We start from the raw sequence: 6,318 nt of genomic DNA, 5'->3' as shown, positions 1-6,318 counted from the left end.
CTCTGGCTCCTGTAAGGTCAATACTAGGTCATCTGCAAATGCTTTCAGTTTATACTGTTTCTCTCCGACCTGAATACCCTCTACCAACCGGTCTCCTCTAATCATGTTTAAGAGCACTTCCAGGACTGATATAAATAACAAAGGGGATATAGGGCAACCTTGTCGTGTACCTTTTTCAATTCTAAACTCTTCTGTCACCACATTGTTCACTATCAGTTTAGCCTTTTGCTCTGAATAAATTGCCTCTATCCCATTCTGGAACCCCCGCCCCACTCCCATTCCTTCCAAATTCTTCTTCATAAACTTCCAGGAGATATTATCAAAAAGCCTTCTCCGCATCTATAAATATCAAAACTGCTTTCGTGTTGATATTTGTTTGCAAGAGTTCCAAAATGTCAATAATGTTCCTTGTATTAGCAAACAAATGTCTACCTGGGAGAAAGCCTGCCTGGTCCTTATGAATTACTTCATTCAAAACTTTTTTAAATCTACTTGCTAAAATGTCTGCAAATATTTTGTAATCCACATTTAGGAGGGAGATGGGGCGGTAATTCTTAAGTTGTGTCTTTTCAGTTTCTAATTTAGGTATCAATGTGATGAAAGCTTCTTTCCACGACTCCGGTGCCTTCTTCCCCTCCATGATTTCATTACAAACCTCCATTAGTGGGTGTATCAAATAATCTTTCAATGTCCTATAATATTTGGAGGTAAGCCCGTCTGGCCCTGGAGATTTGCCCAGTTGCATATTCTGAATGGCCTCTTCGATCTCTAATTGTGTTATTTTATGATTCAGGATTGTTCTGTTCCGCAGAGACAACCTTGGTAAACCATTCTCCTTCAAAAATTGTTCTATCTCTGATTCATTTTGCGGCCCTTGTGTATATAATTGCTTGAAATATCTATGGAAGCACTTTCTGATGTCCACTGGGTTCTGTATGTTTCTTCCCTCAATTTCTAAGTTTGTTACTGTATTCAGTTTTTGTCTCTTTTTCAGCTGCCATGCTAGCAGCTTTCCACATTTATTTGCCAGTTCAAAAGATCTTTGTTTCATTAACTTGACTTTCCATTCCACTTCTTGATTTATTAATTTTGAATATTGTGCTTGGTAGTATTTAATTTCTCTTAGAATCTCCTTTGATTTCGGTTTCGATCTTAATTTCTTCTCGCCTTCTTTAATTTTCTCCAAGATCTTATCCTTTTTATCATTCTGTGCCTTTTTCTTAATAGTATTCTGCTGTATCAGAAACCCCCTCATAACCGCCTTACTTGCGTCCCATACAATTCTTTTTTCCACCGTAGTGTTCAAATTTATTTCAAAATAGTCCTTCAAAGCTTTTTGGGCTTTTTTACTGATCTCCTGATCTCTAAGCAGATTGTCATTCATCCTCCATCTAAAGGAGCCGGTTGGCATTAATTTCATATCCATCTTTACAGCGTTGTGGTCGGAGCAGGTCTTTGGGCAGATTTCCACTTTTTTTATCTTGGGTGCCAGGCCTCTAGTTGTCCAAATTTGGTCGATTCTTGTCCAAGTCAGTTGGGCTTCAGAAAAGAATGTTCCTTCTCTTCCTAGAGGGTTCTTTGTTCTCCAGATGTCAATCAAGTCCATATTGTCAGTCAATTCAAAAAAGGTTTTAGGTAGTCTGCCTTCTTTTGTTACATTTTGACTATGTGATTTATCCATGTTCGTTGAAACCACCCCATTCATATCTCCCATCATTATGATGTTGTCATAGTTCAGATAGTCCAGCATAATCTCATGCAGCTTCTTATAAAATTCCGATTTTCCTTCATTTGGCGCATAAATTCCTAATATCAAAAACTTTTCTCCTTGAGTTTGAATCTCAATTGCCAGAATACGTCCTTGTTCATCCTTAAATAGAAATTTTGGTGACAGGCTCTCTTTTGCATAAATCACCACGCCTCTTTTCTTTACTCGATCCGAAGAGATAAATTCTTGGCCTAATATTTTATTTATTAATACTTTTCTATGTAGCCTGGTCACATGCGTTTCTTGTAAGCAAATAATGTCCAATTGTTCTTTTTTCAAAATATGAAATATCCTTCTTCTTTTCTCCGGGATGTTGGCACCATTTATATTCCAACTGAGAAGTTGCAGAGACATCCTGGTCAAATCTGTCATTGTTCTGGTGGTGGTGTCTTTTTGTACTGGGCTTCAGGCCCCAAAGGTGTAGGTGTAGGTAAAGACTGTGGTCCAGCCCCTGGAGGTGTTTCAATCCCTTTCTGAAGGTCTTCTCCGTAGATATTCAGGAATTTATCTCTGTCTTCAGCTGTTTTGATTTTTACCTTCTTCCCTCTGAACGTAAAATATAGTCCTTGTGGATAGTATTGATGCTTTTAAATTAAGGTCCTGGAGGAGACTCTTGAGAGTCCCATGGACTGCAAGAAAATCAAACCTCTCCATTCTGAAGGAAATCAGCCCTGGGTGCTCTCTGGAAGGACAGATCCTGAAGCTGAGGCTCCAGTACTTTGGTCACCTCATGAGAAGAGAAGACTCCCTGGAAAAGACCCTGATGTTGGGAAAGATGGAGGGCACAAGGAGAAGGGGACAACAGAGGATGAGATGGTTGGACAGTGTTCTTGAAGCTACGAACATGAGCTTGACCAAACTGCGGGAGGCAGTGGAAGACAGGAGTGCCTGGTGTGCTCTGGTCCATGGGTGTGCTCTGGTCCATGAAGAGTCGGACACAACAAATGACTAAACAACAATTGCCCCAATATGTGCTGCTTAGTGACGCCACCTTCAGATCACCGCCACCATCTGTAAAGTCTAATTGGGAACCTTGTCAGAAAGGAATCAGGCAGCACAACTTTATGTGGCGAAATGGCTATGGTTGTTCCTCATTTCAGCATCTGAAAGAGTTGGAGACAGCGCTTGTAGGTTTGTTTGGTCATTAATTTGCAAAGATCCAAACTGCACTTACAAATAATTCTGCCCCTGGCTCCAGAGAAGGTGAGATGCAAGCTTTTGCCAGCATGTGTGAGACATTTGTATAGACTAATATGAAGGACATTTTTATTATAGGGATTAATCTGTGTTTATTGTTTTCATCACTGTCTGTTGAAGTCTTCTGAAATGGAATATTTTATGAGTCACTTTGTTGATAAGGTCACTTTGTTGATGAGTCACTTTGTTGATAAGGCAAAATATAAACGGACTAATCCAAACTATATGTCATGTGCTGGTTTTAAGGCATCCCATATGGTATAAAAAGTAGTATAAGCAGAAAAACCTGCTTATCTGGGGCCCAGTCACCAAGTATGTCAGGGATATTGCTTATCAGTGGCAAACCCCCCAAATATTTACATATGTTAAAACCTTATGCCAGCCCCTTGCTTAGCATCGTATTTTAATTAACAAAAGCATTCACCAGGCCATGCCTTATTTATCATAGGCCTAATAACAAGCTTTATTTGCAGGTAGGACCGTAATTTTATTTCCTGTGCTCATATTTTTTCTCTGATTATTTTTTGCATATTCACATTGATTTTATTACCATTCGTACATCGTCGTTTTTTTTGTGGTGGGAGAATTTCATGCGGAGATTTGTTTAAAATTCTTTAGAAACAAAAAGTTCCTTTAAGTAGGTTCCATTGCACAATATTGACATTTAGGCTACTGTCATGCTCATGAGGATGAACCTAAGCAAATGAATGGGGAATTTCCCCTCATGACAGTAGGGAGGTTTATATAGCCATAGAGCGTGGTCCCTTACTGTGCTGCAGAAGGCAGTCGTGAGATACATTGCACTTCCCCCCAGGAACATCCCAGTCATGGCTGGGAGCCAGCAAGCATGCAACCCAGTGGATGCGCTCTTTACAGCAACACTGCTGCATTACAGAGGAACACTTCCAACAGGTTAAAGGGAAAGGGACCCCTGACCATTAGGTCCAGCCGTGGCTGACTCTGGGGTTGCAGCGCTCATCTCGCTTTATTGGCCGAGGGAGCCGGCGTACAGCTTCCGGGTCATGTGGCCAGCATGACTAAGCTGCTTCTGGCGTACCAGAGCAGCGCACAGAAACGCCGTTTACCTTCCTGCTGGAGTGGTACCTATTTATCTACTTGCACTTGACGTGCTTTCGAACTGCTAGGTTGGCAGGAGCAGGGACCGAGCAACGGGTTAGTCTGTGTTAGTCCCTTGCATAGGGTTACCAGACATCCCCGGTTTCTGGGGACAGTCCCCGGATTTGCAAATCTGTCCCCGGACAAATTCCATCCCCGGGATGTCCCTAGATTTGCAAACCTGTCCCTGGGAAACGTGGCAGTGGCAGCCTCAGCAGCCCGGAGCCAGCCTGGTAGCGCAGTTGGCTCTGGCTGGCTTCATGAGCTGCTAGCTGCTGGGCCACCCACCAGTTTTCCTCTCCGGAAGTCCCCATATGATGTGTCATGTGCGCAACAGGCTGCTGAGGCTGCCGCTGCCACTGCCAAAGGGGAACCGGGGATGTCCGGTGGTATAGATCTTCTGCCCCCTTCCCCCTTTGTTTTGACTGATCGGGGGAGGCTCGGGAGTCGCAGATAGCTGGCCGTTGCCCAGTTTTTAAAAAACAGTGCATTTATGTTTCACAGGGTGCAAAAGAAGGGCTTTGCACCTTGCCTGGCAGAGAAACCACGTGCCTTGTGCCCCTCCTGAGCAACTGCTGCCCACCCGTGACTCCTGAGCCTCCCCCAAACAAAGGGGGAAGGGGGCAGGAGATCGGAGAAGGCTCGGGAGTCACGGGTGGGCAGCACACCATTGCCCAAGTTTTTTTTTAACTCTGTGCATTTATGTTTCACAGGGTGCAAAAGAAGGGCTCTGCACCTTTATACAATATGCATGTGTGCTTGGGCCCAGGGTCTTTTGCCTCACCATCCCCACTACTGACCGTGGCTACTCAGCTTCCCAAAAAAGTGTCCCCGGATTCATTGAAAAAAATCTGGTAACCATACCCTTGCAGCAAAGGGACGGCATTCTGATGCAGCACGCATTTGCCACCGGAAGCTCATCTGCCGCAACAGCTGCCAGCCAAGGCATGTTGGTGCTGAATTCCTGCACTGAGCAGTTGCAAGTGCACCAGTGAAACAGAGCAGCAAAAGTGCCCTGCAGTGTTCTGGCAACAGGGCTGAATGACAACAAAGCAAGATGGGGTGACATTTGGTGTGGCGTGTGCGCCTTTGCCCCCACTCCCGACTGGAGGAGGCAGGCATGCAGGCAGGCAAGAGGACGAGCTGCCTGGCTCCTCCCCCTAACGGCTTGGGGTATGCTTGGGAGTCACGGGGGGGCCGCCAGGGCACCATTGCCCCCGTTTCCGGCTGGAAGAGGCAGGCAGGCAGGTAGGGGAGAGGACGGGTGTCTTCCCTGAAGGGGGGTGACATTTGGCACACCCACTGCCCGTGACTCCCAAATCTACAGTGAGCAGCGGCCCATTAGGGCCGCCAGCAAAGCGGCAAAACTCCCTTCCCCCAGCTCGCTGTAGGCTTGCGAGTCACAGGTTGGGGGGGTGACAAAAAAAAAATTCCACACTGGGTACCACCTGACCTTGCTACGCCTCCGTATGCTTGATTGGTTTCACTTGAATTTAAATCAACTCTTTAGTCCTGAGAAAGTTGCTATCATCAGAAGGTTCCAAGAAGCAAAGATGCCATGGAAAACACTTGGGGTTGGTTCTCTGGCCCCCAGACTCAAATGCTGAATATTGTATGGTTCTAAGGATACAGAAGGGACGTGGGTGGCGCTGTGGGTTAAACCACAGAGCCTATGACTTGCCGATCAGAAGGTCGGCGGTTCGAATCCCCGTAATGGGGTGAGCTCCTGTTGCTCGGTCCCTGGCTCCTGCCAACGTAGCAGTTCGAAAGCACGTCAAAGTGCAAGTAGATAAATAGGTACCGCTCCAGCGGGAAGGTAAACACCATTTCCGTGCGCTGCTCTGGTTCACCAGAAGTGGCTTAGTCATGCTGGCCACATGGCCTGGAAGCTGTATGCCGGCTCCCACGGCCAATAAAGCGAGATGAGCGCCGCAACCCCAGAGTTGGTCATGACTGGACCTAATGGTCAGGGGTCCTTTTACCTTTACCTTTAAGGATAGAGAGCTGCCGCTTCCTAGTGCCCTGACTTCACAAACCAAGAGGGAATAACTTAGTCACCTCATTTGACTGTGCCCAAATCACCTTATATTGAGGAAGGACATGTCACACTTCAAAAGTTGGAGTCCCCTCCGACAATAAGCCAGATTAATATGCCATTTGAGATCTCCCCATGAGAATTGCCTAGTTGGATCAGTCTCAAAGTAGATCTTGTCCATGGTATCAGTATCAACGGTCAC

The sequence above is a fragment of the Podarcis cretensis genome (assembly GCF_951804945.1).
Source record: "Podarcis cretensis genome assembly, chromosome: 17".
Classification (NCBI taxonomy): domain Eukaryota; kingdom Metazoa; phylum Chordata; class Lepidosauria; order Squamata; family Lacertidae; genus Podarcis; species Podarcis cretensis.
The sequence above is the reverse complement of the archived record's forward strand: the minus strand, read 5'-3'. Positions refer to the sequence as shown.